The following is a 16,051-nucleotide window of genomic DNA, read 5'->3' as shown; positions in this document are numbered from 1 at the left end:
GAAGGGAAGAAAACAAAAAATGGCTGGCAGACACGGAGGCCATATTCAAGTCTCCAGGTGCCATAGCGACAAATTGGCACCCTATGATCACAATGCAGGGGTCCGATGAGTGGCAGAGGGAGCCCCCTCCCTCTGTCAGCCCTTTTATATGCCGTGGTCATTGACTGGCGCATGCGAAGTGTTAAACAGCGGGGATCGGAGGTCTCTCCAGTCCTCGCTGTTTGAGCAAGTGCCAGGCTATTATCCAGCAGAACACCCGCTCCCTCTGGCAGCTTCTGATGCAGTGTTGTAAAAATGCTTTCAAAAGGCCCTCGGCTGCCATTGCAATCGCATGGCAACCTGCGATCTTAGCGTGAGGGGCAGTGTAGGACCCCCCAAACATCGGTCAGGGCAGTTAAATGTATGTACAGAGACTCTGCTGGATAAGCATTGTTACATCATAAATCACTCACCCTCAGATCATTATCCTATACACAAATGAGATACAAAAGGGGAGAGGCTGTCAGTCTTCATGCAGCGGGCAGGGAGAGGCTGGTGCGGCCGGCTCCATGACTCAGAGCATAGCTCCAAGTCAAACTTTACGTGTATAGCGCAGCATTTTACCGCTGTGTGAGCCAGCCTATCGCTGTGTATGGCAGAGATTTTTTACGGAAAATAACAGCTTTATTTTATTTTGCAAATGTGTTAGTGCTCATTCACATGGACGTAAATATGCAACGTATTACACAGTAAATAGAGCCCATTGATTTCAATGGGTTCATTCACAGCTGCATATATCTCATGCACGCTGTCATTCGCATTATGGCTTTTAAAAAAAAAAATCCCGATCAGTGGCTTAGTGACTTATAAACTTCTGTATATACGCAAAGTAATTGCATATGTACAGTGTTTATTACATGCCCATAGAGAACAATAGGGCTCTATCGTGTGTAATACGCAGAAAAGTAGAACATGCTGCGTCCTTGTTTACGTGGGTATTATATGTAATGTATATAAACAAGTGTGAATGGATCAATGAAAATTAATGTACTTTCACTGACTCCATTCACCGCGTAATACACTAATAAATTACGCTTGTGTGATTGGCGGAGGGGCGGAGAGGAGGCAGAGAGGGGGGGGGAGCTCAGTTCCTGCTCCTGGCTCTTCCATCCTCCCCCTCCCCCTACAGATGAGGAGGACGTATATCGGCTCGGCGTGAAAACCGAGCCGATATACGTTCGTGGGAATGCAGCCTAAAATGGAAGATGGATACAAAAATGAATAATGCTATTTACTGCACTAACAGCATGGAGAGGGTCCTGGAACCTGGTTGGAGAATAGCTGGGAGGATCCCCAACCCTCATTCCACCTGGTGGATTATGGCTGCTGCTCTGATGGAACAGTTGAGTCTTTATAAGGAGTACTAGTGGGTGACGCCTATAAGACGAGCAGGCAGGAGGAGGTGAGAAGAGTGGAAGGACTTCTGATGGTTCTGGTCTGTGCAGGTAGAAAGACCCCACTGGTAGAGGATCACTGAGGGCTCCTTCCCATTGGTGAACGCGATATCGCCATGAGAAAATCTCAGCAAAAGCGCAGTTTCTAATGTTAAAATGCGTTTCATGAAAATCATAAGTTCATGCTTTGCGATGCGATAAAAAAGAGGCTCCATAGGGAAACGTGGGGGGAAAAAACACGCAGAATGATCGTACGTGCTGCGATTTTCAACAGCACATGAGTAAAAACATCGTAAATGGGAATGAAAGAATTAAACCATTAGTTTCACAACTCTGTGTTTTCACTCCCTCGCGCGTCATGTGAAAGTCCGTGGTTTTTTTTGTCTCTTGGAAACATGCATAGTTAAGAAAACAAAGTGCACACGCATGTAACATCTGTGCTCACTGCGTTTTGTGTACGCTCCCATAGGCTTTCATGTGTGATCTATTTTAACCCTTAATAATCTGGCCTAGTTTTGTCTTAAGGACATGATTATTTTGGGGGGAATTTCTGGCCATATGAGGACTTGTTCTTTGCATGGTAAGGTGTAGTTTTTATTGTACCTTTTTTGGGTACATATAATGTATTGTACAACTTCTATAAAAAAAATTTGGAGGCCAAAGAGGGGGAAAAAAATACCAATTTTGGCTTTTTAAAAGATTTTTTTTAAATCGCCTTAAAGGGGTTGTCCCGCGGCAGCAAGTGGGTCTATACATTTCTGTATGGCCATATTAATGCACTTTGTAATATACATTGTGCATTAATTATGAGCCATACAGAAGTTATAAAAAGTTTTTTACTTACCTGCTCCGTTGCTGGCGTCCTCGTCTCCATGGTGCCGACTAATTTTCGCCCTCCGATGGCCAAATTAGCCGCGCTTGCGCAGTCCGGGTCTTCTGCTTTCTTCTATGGAGCCTTTCGTGCAGGATGCCGACTCCGTGTAGCTCCGCCCCGTCACGTGCCGATTCCAGCCAATCAGGAGGCTGGAATCGGCAATGGACCGCACAGAAGAGCTGCGGTCCACGGAAGAAGAGGATTCCGGCGGCCATCTTCACAGGTAAGTATAGAAGTCACCGGAGCGCGGGGATTAAGGTAAGCGCTCCGGTAAGCTTTCTGTACGTCCCTGCATCGGGGTTGTCTCGCGCCGAACGGGGGGGGGGGGGGGTTGAAAAAAAAAAAAACCCGTTTCGGCGCGGGACAACCCCTTTAAGGGCTTATTTACACGAGCGTATATCGGCTGGCGTTTTCATGGCTGGCCGATATATATGCTTCCATCTGAGCAGCCCTCCCCCTCGCCTCCCCTCCAAGCACTCTGCAATGGCAGTGGGGGAGTGGTCCCCGCCCCTTGTTCATAGCCAGCAATGGGAGTGGTCCCCGCCCCTTGTTCATAGCCAGCAATGGGAGTGGTCCCCGCCCCTTGTTCATAGCCAGCAATGGGAGTGGTCCCCGCCCCTTGTTCATAGCCAGCAATGGGAGTGGGCGGGACAGAGCGGAGCTTTGCTTTGTCCCTGTTTCGCCCCCTCCCATTGCAAATGCTGGACTAGAGGAGAGAGGCAGAGAGCTGGGGGGGAAACTGCGTAGATGGAAACGTATATCAGCTGGGCATAAAAACCCGACCGATATATGCTTGTGTAAATAAGCCCTAATCTTGCAGTTACAACGGTACAAAAATGATTTTTTTACTTTGCATTTGTGCGTCAAGCTGCAGTTTTTGTTGGTACCATTTTGGGCTACACATGGCTTTTTCGATCACTTGTTGGCTGGTTTCACACGGGCGATAAAATCGTGCGATTTCTTTTTTTTTTTTTTTTGTGAGAAGCGCAGAATTATAAAGCCAATGATTTTCAATGGTTTCCTTTACATTTGTGATGTTTTAACTGATGAGATCTTGCAAGAAAAAAAATTCGCAGTGAAGCTGCAAGATTTTTAAAAAATCGCTGCATATCCTGTTTCCTGCTCATTTCTTTCAAGGAATCACTCATTATTTCCTATGGGATCTATAAAAATAAAGAGAATCACACTTGCATGGCAGACAAGTGCGATACGACTTTTTTTTTTTTAAACGTAACTTTAACCCTTTCCAATCCACTGTCTGACCTCTGAAGCCATTATGATTTAAGGCTGTACAGCTCCGATGTTGGAAGACATCTGTCGGGGTTCTCTTACTGTATATTGCTGGCCTCTCTGCTGTCAGAGCCTATCCAACGTGACACCTCATGCAGTACTGGCTCTAGCCAGCATCTAGAGCCGTTGTATAATGGCAGAAAAAGAGTAAGCCGACCAGGATACAAATTGGATTGGAAAGGGTTAAAAGCATAATATTGGTCCTGGTCTAAGTTTCTCGGACACGTATCGCGCTCGCCTATGTGAATAGGCAGTCAGCAAAAATATGGGAGCTTTTTAAAAAAATATATATAATTGCTGTAAAACTAGTTTGCTTTCTTTCACTGCATTTGTTGTTTTACTGCATTGTCTGAACAAATCCTTAGGTCCCCTGTCCACGAGCGTAGCGGTATCCCGTGGCGGATCTCCGCCGCGAGAGTCGCCGCATGTGAGCATGCTGCGAATTGCTGACCGCAAGCAGAGAATCGCAATGATTCTCTGCTCATTGACACGGGGCCAGCTCTTTCCATAGCAATGCTATAGAAAGGTTCATGCGGCGTGATTCGCCAGCAATTTCCCGCCGGCGAAATCACGTCCGTTGATAGGGGGCCTTAGTATAAGGTACATGAGGTTATGTTCACACATTCTGTTTAAACTGTTATTGGTTTTACTATCATTCTACAACAATCACAGCTAAATGTGAGATTTGACTGTGATTTAGGCTGGGCTCACGCGACCGTGTGTACTGGCATGAGGGCATGCAGCAAGTACGAGATGACATGCGTACTATCTGCATGCTGCCAATCCCTATGTACTACCTTGGCGTGTATGTGCACGTAGTACAGATCAAGATAGAGCATCACCCCACACGAGTAACATGCGGGGTGATGCAGCATTGCTGCTACGTGTAAACGTACCCGAAGGCTATCTTCACACAAAGGCTTTCTGCAGAAAATAAGCATTAAATCTGCACCTTAAAGGGGTTGTCTCGCGAAAGCAAGTGGGGTTATACACTTCTGTATGGCCATATTAATGCACTTTGTAATATACATTGTGCATTAAATATGAGCCATACAGAAGTTATTCACTTACCTGCTCCGTTGCTGGCGTCCCCGTCTCCATGGCTCCGTCTAATTTCGCTGGCTTCTTGCTTTTTTAGACGCGCTTGCTCTGTGCGGTCTTCTGCCTGGTGAATGGGGCCGCTCGTGCCGGAGAGCTGCTCACCGCGTCGTCATCGTAGCTCCGCCCCGTCACATGTGCCGATTCCAGCCAATCAGGAGGCTGGAATCGGCAATGGAACGCAAGGAAGGAGAAGAAAATCCACGGTGCACCATGGGAGAAGACCCGCGGTCCACCGTGGGAGAAGGCCAGCAGCTCCATCTTTAAAAGAAGAATAGAAGAAGCTGCAAAACGCTGATGCAGGTAAGTGCAATGTGCTTTTTAAAAACTAACCTATGCTTTCTTTTTAACAGGGCAGAATGCGGGGGTAAGTGAAAAAAAATAATTTTCGCTTTCGCCGCGAGACAACCCCTTTAAGGCAAACAAATGATGTTCGATTATGAACCCCGCTCTTTTCAATGGTATCATATACATAAGTTATTAATGTTGTTTTGGCGCAGGAATAATCGCAGCATGTCCTGTCTTTGGGCATTCCCTTGGAATGCGTCGCATGGCATCACCTATTGTTTTCAAAGGGGGCCCACACAGCATTGCAGGGCGTGCGAGCTGCACACAAGTGTAATGCAATGTTTTCCCATTGAAACCAATAGGAAACCCTTCACAATACTTTTAGCCATGGGGGAGGATCGCTACTTCCCCAAAGTGAAACGGTTTTAATACAAAATAACCTGGTGACTGCAGGGACATAGCGTGTTGGAGAGTGCAATATCAGGCCAAATTTCACGGCCCGATATCACACTCGCCGTGTGAAGTTGGCCTAATGGTATAAATTTGGCTATACGTTTGCTTACCGATCTGCTGCAAAATTAAACCTATTTGGGGGGTTAAATTCCGCTGCAGAAATTCACATCCTAAAGAGACATAATTTATAATTTTCAGTGTTTAAAAAAAAAATAAAAAAAAAATGCTGCAGATTGGTTGTGGAGAAATTGCACTCCATGTAGGCCCTTTTAAAACGGCTGGGAAAATAGTACAAGATTTGTGTGTTGAAGGTGCACAAATCTCACATGAAAATAAACCCCATTTTTTTAGGGTCATAAACATAAGCGATTTTCTTTATTTTTAAAAAAATATTATTTATTTAAATATACATATTTATATATATTTTTCCGCACTGTGGCAAGTCCTATCCTGGCGCTGGCCATCCGTCCAGGCGTGGCTCGGGCGGGCCCTCTGGCGGAGGCCATCCGTCCAGGCGCGGCTCAGGCGGGCCCTCTGGCGGGGGCCATCCATCCGGTCCAGGCGCGGCTCAGGTGGGCCCTCTGGCGGGGGCCATCCATCCGGTCCAGGCGCGGCTCAGGCGGGCCCTCTTGCGGGGGCCATCCATCCGGTCCAGGCGCGGCTCAGGCGGGCCCTCTGGCGGGGGCCATCCATCCGGTCCAGGCGCGGCTCAGGCGGGCCCTCTGGCGGGGGCCATCCATCCGGTCCAGGCGCGGCTCGGGCGGGCCCTCTGGCGGGGGCCATCCGTCCGGTCCAGGCGCGGCTCGGGCGGGCCCTCTGGCGGGGGCCATCCGTCCGGTCCAGGCGCGGCTCGGGCGGGCCCTCTGGCGGGGGCCATCCATCCGGTACAGGCGCGGCTCGGGCGGGCCCTCTGGCGGGAGCCATCCATCCGGTCCAGGCGCGGCTCGGGCGGGCCCTCTGGCGGGGGCCATCCATCCCGTCCAGGCGCGGCTCGGGCGGGCCCTCTGGCGGGGGCCATCCATCCTGTCCAGGTGCGGCTCGGCGGGCCCTCTGGCGGGGGCCATCCATCCTGTCCAGGCGCGGCTCGGCGGGCCCTCTGGCGGGGGCCATCCATCCTGTCCAGGCGCGGCTCGGCGGGCCCTCTGGCGGGGGCCATCCATCCTGTCCAGGCGCGGCTCGGGCGGGCCCTCTGGCGGGGGCCATCCTGTCCAGGCGCGGCTCGGGCGGGCCCTCTGGCGGGGGCCATCCGGTCCAGGCGCGGCTCGGGCGGGCCCTCTGGCGGGGGCCATCCGGTCCAGGCGCGGCGGGGGCCGTCCTCCGGTCCAGGCGCGGCTCGGGCGGGCCCTCTGGCGGGGGCCGTCCTCCAGTCCAGGCGCGGCTCGGGCGGGCCCTCTGGCGGGGGCCGTCCTTCGGTCCAGGCGCGGCTCTGGCGGGCCCTCTGGCGGGGGCCGTCCTTCGGTCCAGGCGCGGCTCGGGCGGGCCCTCTGGCGGGGGCCGTCCCTCGGTCCTGGCGCGGCTCGGGCGGGCCCTCTGGCGGGGGCCGTCCATCCGGTCCAGGCGCGGCTCGGGCGGGTCCTCTGGCGGGGGCCGTTCATCCGGTCCAGGCGCGGCTCGGGCGGGCCCTCTGGCGGGGGCCATCCATCCGGTCCAGGCGCGGCTCGGGCGGGCCCTCTGGCGGGGGCCATCCATCCGGTCCAGGCGCGGCTCGGGCGGGCCCTCTGGCGGGGGCCATCCATCCGGTCCAGGCGCGGCTCGGGCGGGCCCTCTGGCGGGGGCCATCCGGTCCAGGCGCGGCTCGGGCGGGCCCTCTGGCGGGGGCCATCCATCCGGTCCAGGCGCGGCTCGGGCGGGCCCTCTGGCGGGGGCCATCCGGTCCAGGCGCGGCTCGGGCGGGCCCTCTGGCGGGGGCCATCCATCCGGTCCAGGCGCGGCTCGGGCGGGCCCTCTGGCGGGGGCCATCCATCCGGTCCAGGCGCGGCTCGGGCGGGCCCTCTGGCGGGGGCCATCCATCCGGTCCAGGCGCGGCTCGGGCGGGCCCTCTGGCGGGGGCCATCCATCCGGTCCAGGCGCGGCTTGGGCGGGCGCCATCCATCCGGTCCAGGCGCGGCTCAGGCGGGCCCTCTGGCGGGGGCCATCCATCCGGTCTAGGCGCGGCTCGGGCGGGCCCTCTGGCGGGGGCCATCCGGTCCAGGCGCGGCTCGGGCGGGCCCTCTGGCGGGGGCCATCCGGTCCAGGCGCGGCTCGGGCGGGCCCTCTGGCGGGGGCCATCCGGTCCAGGCGCGGCTCGGGCGGGCCCTCTGGCGGGGGCCATCCGGTCCAGGCGCGGCTCGGGCGGGCCCTCTGGCGGGGGCCATCCGGTCCAGGCGCGGCTCGGGCGGGCCCTCTGGCGGGGGCCATCCGGTCCAGGCGCGGCTCGGGCGGGCCCTCTGGCGGGGGCCATCCGATCCAGGCGCGGCTCGGGCGGGCCCTCTGGCGGGGGCCATCCGGTCCAGGCGCGGCTCAGGCGGGCCCTCTGGCGGGGGCCATCCGGTCCAGGCGCGGCTCAGGCGGGCCCTCTGGCGGGGGCCATCCGGTCCAGGCGCGGCTCGGGCGGGCCCTCTGGCGGGGGCCATCCGGTCCAGGCGCGGCTCGGGCGGGCCCTCTGGCGGGGGCCATCCGGTCCAGGCGCGGCTCGGGCGGGCCCTCTGGCGGGGGCCATCCGGTCCAGGCTCGGGCGGGCCCACTGGTGGGGGCCATCCGATCCAGGCGCGGCTCGGGCGGGCCCTCTGGCGGGGGCCATCCAGTCCAGGCTCGGGCAGGCCCACTGGTGGGGGCCATCCGGTCCAGGCGCGGCTCGGGCGGGCCCTCTGGCGGGGGCCATCCGGTCCAGGCGCGGCTCGGGCGGGCCCTCTGGCGGGGGCCATCCGGTCCAGGCGCGGCTCGGGCGGGCCCTCTGGCGGGGGCCATCCGGTCCAGGCGCGGCTCGGGCGGGCCCTCTGGCGGGGGCCATCCGGTCCAGGCTCGGGCGGGCCCACTGGTGGGGGCCATCCATCCGGTCCAGGCGCGGCTCGGGCGGGCCCTCTGGCGGGGGCCATCCAGTCCAGGCTCGGGCAGGCCCACTGGTGGGGGCCATCCATCCGGTCCAGGCGCGGCTCGGGCGGGCCCTCTGGCGGGGGCCATCCATCCGGTCCAGGCGCGGCTCGGGCGGGCCCTCTGGCGGGGGCCATCCATCCGGTCCAGGCGCGGCTCGGGCGGGCCCTCTGGCGGGGGCCATCCATCCGGTCCAGGCGCGGCTCAGGCGGGCCCTCTGGCGGGGGCCATCCGGTCCAGGCGCGGCTCGGGCGGGCCCTCTGGCGGGGGCCATCCGGTCCAGGCGCGGCTCGGGCGGGCCCTCTGGCGGGGGCCATCCGGTCCAGGCGCGGCTCGGGCGGGCCCTCTGGCGGGGGGGGCCATCCTTCGGTCCAGGCGCGGCTCGGGCGGGCCCTCTGGCGGGGGGGGCCATCCTTCGGTCCAGGCGCGGCTCGGGCGGGCCCTCTGGCGGGGGGGGCCATCCTTCGGTCCAGGCGCGGCTCGGGCGGGCCCTCTGGCGGGGGCCGTCCTTCGGTCCAGGCGCGGCTCGGGCGGGCCCTCTGGCGGGGGCCGTCCTTCGGTCCAGGCGCGGCTCGGGCGGGCCCTCTGGCGGGGGCCGTCCTTCGGTCCAGGCGCGGCTCGGGCGGGCCCTCTGGCGGGGGCCGTCCCTCGGTCCAGGCGCGGCTCGGGCGGGCCCTCTGGCGGGGGCCGTCCCCCGGTCCTGGCGCGGCTCGGGCGGGCCCTCTGGCGGGGGCCGTGCCTCGGTCCAGGCGCGGCTCGGGCGGGCCCTCTGGCGGGGGCCATCCATCCGGTCCAGGCGCGGCTCGGGCGGGCCCTCTGGCGGGGGCCATCCATCCGGTCCAGGCGCGGCTCGGGCGGGCCCTCTGGCGGGGGCCATCCATCCGGTCCAGGCGCGGCTTGGGCGGGCGCCATCCATCCGGTCCAGGCGCGGCTCGGGCGGGCCCTCTGGCGGGGGCCATCCATCTGGTCTAGGCGCGGCTCGGGCGGGCCCTCTGGCGGGGGCCATCCATCCGGTCCTGGCGCGGCTCGGGCGGGGGCCATCCATCCGGTCCAGGCTCGGCTCTGGCGGGCCCTCTGATTCTGTGCTCTAAATAAGCACTACGTGGTGCACTAGTAAATTTATGATAATTAACATTGTGATTTGTTTTGTATAGCTAGTGTGAGCTTCTTTACACGGCTGCAGCTTGGGTGGTGCTTGAATTTGTGGTGTTACAGATGTATCGATATAAATACAGTTTTCTGAGACTTTCGCCCAAGACACAGAGGGAGCAGGACGTGTCCTACAGAGCTCCTGCCAACACAGCCTCCCAGAACCATCGGGACCCTCTGGTGCCTCACAAAAGCAGCTGTGGGGAACGAACATCTCCCCTGCTTGCTAGGCAGAAGCCCCCCACACCTTAAAGACACTCGGGAAGCCTCACAACACGACCCGCGGAACCGCCAAACCGGGACACAGGCAGGGGGAGAAGGAGGACGTGGAGCCCACAGCACACCGGGACCTTACCTTATCGGAGACCCCTGGTAAGACCTGCCGGACCGCCGACCTCTGCCCGAGACGCGCCGGGGATTCCCGAGGTGCTGCGGCCTAGGAGACACCCGAAACCGCGGCCTAGATTTCCGGCCGCGAAGGTCGCGATAAGCCCCAGTTGGAGAGGACCCCGAGAGACTGCAGAAGGGGCCCAGAAGACCCGCTGGGAGCCACGAGCCCACCGGGAGATAGCTGGAAAGCGGAGGCCAAACAGCGGCGGGAACCGCGATCCAGCCCCCCAGCCACGACAGCCTCCACACAGCGCAGCACGAGGGGAGAGACCCCCGCAAGACATCCAGACGACCCGAGGGGCCTCTCCGGAGCGTCGCTACCCCCCGCGGAGCGGCCGGAACGTTGCGGCCTAGCAGCGCCAGAAGCCGCGGCCTAGATTCCTGACCGCGACACCCGCGGCAAGCCCCACCCACCATAACAGCCGCCGGAGCGGCTCTTAGGAGACCGGCTTCTCCAGCAGAAGCGCGCCGCTGCCCAGCGGCACCCAAATCACCGCCCCCAGTGGAGAGGAGGCTGTCGGCGGGCCGCGACCCAATAAGGCCCAGGGGCTGCGGCCTGAGGCCCTGGCGGCGGCGCTAGTGAGACCCGCAGCGTGATCCTGTGAGTAAGGGGAAGGGCATAGAAATCCCCCCAGAGGACTGGGAAGCCCCCACCCACAGGTCACCCCAGAAAGGCCACAGGGAAAGCAGCAGGGGGAAAGAAACAGACACCCAACACAAAAGCCCCCATAATCACACAATGGAACAGTAAACAGACCCCACCCAGCCACAGCCCTGGGCAGGGCCCCAACAAAACAACAAAAATATAAACAAAGCCTGGGGGGAGGGGAAGGGGGAGAGAGGAAAGAGGAACACAGAAGGATAACACAGCTAAAAACAAAGTACCCTAAGGAAGAGAGAGGGAAGAAAAGGGGAAGGAAACGAATTGGAGGAGAAAACACCCACAAAACATAAACCCTCAACCCCTTTGGAATAGAGTGGAGGTGAGAAAAGGGGGTAGAAGCAAACATAACAGGAACAACAACTACCAGTAAAACCCAATAAAACCCCACAAGCAAAAATGCAAGAATAATAACTAAACGAGAAGCCACATCCGCACTAAAAAACCAGCAACAAAGCAAAAGAGATCTTGGATACAGGGAAAAAGCAGCTCCTTGTACACATAGTCTGCATACTCACCAGAACTGAAAACTAAAATATGGACAAATATCTAAACGAAACTAACTCAAACACCTCAACACGAGCAACGCGCCAGATAGATACAGACAAAACAAATACAGGAGGAAAGCAGAAAAGCAGACCGATCAAAAGTACAAAAGAAAAAGAGAGCAAGAACATACAACAACCCATACCCTCCCTAAAAAATACCCCTCCCCGAGCCACAATAACCCCGAAACCCCACCTCCGCAAAACACTGAATCATCGATGGACAACAGCGCAGAAATGATGCAGGCCACAATGGTGGCGCAAGAGGTCTCAAAAATGCTACTACCACTATTTGACAACAGACTAGAGACACTGCACAAATCCATAAACTCAGCTCTATCGCAAATCACAGACAACACCCAAAGACTGACAGAGCTAGAAGCAAAGACCCAAAATACAGATCACTCCATAGCAACCTTAGAAGCCTCATTACAAAGAAGCCGATTAGAAACCGAAGCACTCCGGGAAAAAATAGACGCCCTAGAGAACAGACACCGACGTAATAATCTACGCTTTGTGGGAATTCAGGAATCGATAACCAACGCCCAACTTTTAACATATCTAACCACAGACTTGCCACAAGCCCTTCAACTCAACATGCCAAATGACCCCTTAACAATTGAAAGGGCCCACAGAATTGGCCCACCAGGAGACGGACGCAACAACAGAACCCGACCTCGCCCAGTGATAGCCAAGTACATGCACTGGGCAGTGAAAGAAAGTATTTTACAGGCTTATAGACGACGAGAAGAACTAATAATCCAAGGAACAAAAATCCTTATATTCCAGGACTTCTCAGCTGCAGTTTCTCAAAAACGCAAACTATTCACTCCAATCTGTCAAGCCCTGCATGAGCGAAACACACGTTTCCAATTGCTATACCCCGCAAAACTTTGGATCCAAGAAGGCAACAGATCCCTGATATTTAATACTCCGGAAGATGCAAGAAGACCCCTACGACTGAAAGAAGAAGACGGACAAGGATGCGACAGAAAGAAAGAGGGAACTAGATCCCTGATCCCCCAACACGACCCTGATCCAAATAACGCGGATGTGGCAGCACTAATGCAAAAGAAAAGACTACATTCATGTTTTATGTTTGTGTTTTTTTTTCATGTTTTCACTATGACCCATTTGATTTCTAGGAAAAAACCTAACAAGGAGATCAGAGGACCCCACCGACACGGCACGACCACCATTCAGTTGCACCCACGGCTCGCTGGGCCCGGGGGACGCGACAACAACAAAAAGGCAAACATAGCGGTAAATATAACCAAAACACACACATCAACATGCCTATAGACTCAGAGACAACAGAATACCACACACCCAAAACACTACAAATTCTATCTTGGAATGTAGATGGACTTAACACACCTATTAAACGAAAAAAAGTACTAACACACTTGAAGCGACACAAGCCAGACAAAAGAGGGGAAAGGTGAGCTGAGAGCACCGTGGATAGAAACATGTTACACAGCCTCACATACATCAGCATCCCGAGAAGTAGCCATCCTAATCAGGAAAAACATACCATACACGACGAAGCAAACCATAGCAGACCCACAAGGGAGATACCTGGTGCTGAGGGTCAGCATAGACTCACAAACATACTGCTTAGTGAATATATACGTCCCCAACACAGGCCAACCAAAATTCTATGCTACATTAACAGAACAACTACAACCTTATCTAAACGACCACATAATCCTGGGGGGAGACTTTAATGGCATACAAGACGACTCACTAGACAGAACAGGACCTTCCACTCAACCAACCCCAACCACACATGCGCTAATCACATTAATAGACCAACTCCGCGTGTGCGACCCGTGGCGACTCTCAAACCCAACTAGCAGAGAATATACATGTTGTTCCAATGCCCATCACTCGTTCTCTCGAATAGACTTCTTCTTAATATCGAATAAAATACTTGATTGCCACCAGCAATCTATAATTCAGCCGATATCCCTAAGCGACCACGCACCGATTGCAATAACACTACAAATGGTCCCTTCTCGGAAGCTATCACGGTTATGGCGTTTCCCCTCATATCTACGGGAATCGGAAGACTTCGGAGAGTACATAAAATTACACTGGAACAATTACACAGATGATAACAGAGAACGCATAGACAACATAACACTTTTCTGGCAAGCCTCAAAGGCAGTGATGAGAGGCCACATCATAAGCTATGTATCCCACAAAAGGAAAAAATTTCAAACTGAATTTGAGGCCTTACATAGCTCCCTCTTGGCAGCACAAAAAGAACACATAGACTCTCAAGATGATAACTCATATCAAATATTTCTCACAGCAAAACACCTGCTGAATGAATTCGTACACACACATGCACACTGGCAAACACAATTAACAAAAAACAAATTTTATAGGTGGGGCAATAAGACGGGGCGATTGTTAGCAAATCTAGCTAAACAAAGACAGCCACACAAACCAATACTAACCCTAAGGCACACTAACGACAACACCTTTACGACAAAACAGGAAGAGATAACCCAAATATTATACGAATATTTTGAAAATCTATACCGGGCAGAGCCAGCCAACATACAAGACATTCACAATTTTTTAGAAACAATGAGTCTGCCAAGACTTACAGAGCAACAAAAAACAGTACTGAATGCCGACATACGAGAGGAGGAGGTCCGGGGAGTAATCGCGACAGCAGCGGGGGGAAAACGCCGGGACCGGACGGTTTCACGACAGAATATTACAAAATACTAACAACGGACATAGTACCAGTGCTGACCCAATTATACAATGCAATATACATGGAAGATACCCAAATGGAGGACTTTGGCACTTCCAGAACAATCTTACTCCCCAAACAAAATAAAGACCCGACAGACCCACGATCATACAGACCGATCACACTACTAAATTGCGACTATAAATTTTTATCCAAAATACTAGCCGACAGACTTCAAACCATTTTACCGTCCATACTAGACACATTGCAAAAAGGCTTCACGCAAGGACGTAGTGCCCTAAAAAACATCAGACCCGTCATAGCAGCGACCGTGGCAGCGCAAAACCCTGAGAATCCCATAACAATGCTTCTCAGCTTAGACGCTGAGAAAGCATTTGACAAAATGGCCTGGCCTTTCCTAAACATACTACTGAAAAAAGAGGGTTCGGACAGACCTTTACAAACTATATTAACACAACACAAACAAACGCCACCACAATCCTCACAGTCAACGGCCTTAACACCTCCCACATTGACTTATTTAGAGGAACACGACAGGGCTGCCCTTTATCGCCATTACTCTTTAACATATCAATCCATCCGCTACTTAGATTCCTAACGCACACAACGCTCTTTACAGGGACGTGCTATGGAGAAATAAAGATAAAGGCAGAAGCATTTGCCGATGACCTCTTACTCATAGTTAACAACCCCAGGGAAACACTAACACCCCTACTACTGGAAATAGAGAAAATAGGCAAACTCTCAGGCTACACCCTGAATTTGGATAAAACAGAAGCACTGCTACTTAGAGGGCCAGCTAAACCCACATGGGCAAACCAATACCAATTCAAATGGGAAAAACATTCCATACAATACCTGGGAATTCAAATCACAAAAAACCCTTCTGCACTCTACAATACAAACATTGAACCATATGTCAAAAAACTAGAAACGACCCTAAATGTATGGAAGAACTTCACTGTCTCCTTTTTGGGGAGAATTAACCTCTTAAAAATGGTAGAATTCCCACGATTGCTATACATCCTGCACTCACTCCCCTTATTCTTAAAATTGAAAGACATAAAGAAGATCAATTATCTATATAGAAACTTTATCTGGGGGGGGGGGGGCGCCCACGCATTGCCCTTAAAACCCTACACAAGCACAAAGACAACGGCGGCGCTAATCTACCAAATATACGGGACTACAACCTAGCGGCACAAGCGCGAATTATCCAGGACTGGATTTACTCTAAGTCACACTTCACAAATGCACCACTCGAACAAATAATGGCTAAGCCAACACAACTACAAAACATACTTTACCACTAGAGATGAGCGAACGTGCTCGGCCCCGCCCCTTTTTCGCCCGAATACCGCGATTTTCGAGTACTTCCGTACTCGGGCGAAAAAATTCGGGGGGTGCCGTGGCGGCGCGGGGGGTTGCAGCGGGGAGTGGGGGGGGGAGAGGGAGAGAGAGAGGGCTCCCCCCTGTTCCCCGCTGCTACCCCCCGCACCGCCGCGCCTCTCCCCGCCCCCCGGCGCCCCCCGAATCTTTACGCACGAGTACTGAAGTACTCGAAAATGGCGGTACTCGGGTGCGTAAGTACTCATTACGAGTACGTTCGCTCATCTCTATTTACCACCCATACTCAGAATTGCCAAGAAAAATCAAACACAACCCCTTGATACTAGCAGCATGGAAAGCATGGAGCAAACTACGTAGAGACAGTCAAACGTCACCACACATATCCCCACACTTGTCATTTATAAACAACCCTAACTTCCAGGACGGAAAACCCCACAACATTTTTTTTTGAATGGAAGGCACATGGGCTGGACTCAATAGATAAATTACTGCACAAAAGGGAAAGAAGAATTCTAACCCATGCAGAAATAAAACAAAAATACCCCGAGCTCCCTATTCCACTATTCTTATACCTGCAGGCCAGACACTATATCACAGGACTCATACCACAGTTCCAAGAACATGACTGGACACAGACAGACACTTGGATCTCCAAGAAAACAGGAACACGGGGAATGATATCTAAACTATACAGAGCAATAAGGAACATGAGGGAGGAAG

Source organism: Eleutherodactylus coqui, chromosome 2 (genome assembly GCF_035609145.1).
Source record: "Eleutherodactylus coqui strain aEleCoq1 chromosome 2, aEleCoq1.hap1, whole genome shotgun sequence".
Classification (NCBI taxonomy): Eukaryota; Metazoa; Chordata; class Amphibia; order Anura; family Eleutherodactylidae; genus Eleutherodactylus; species Eleutherodactylus coqui.
Note: the sequence above shows the minus strand (reverse complement) of the source record.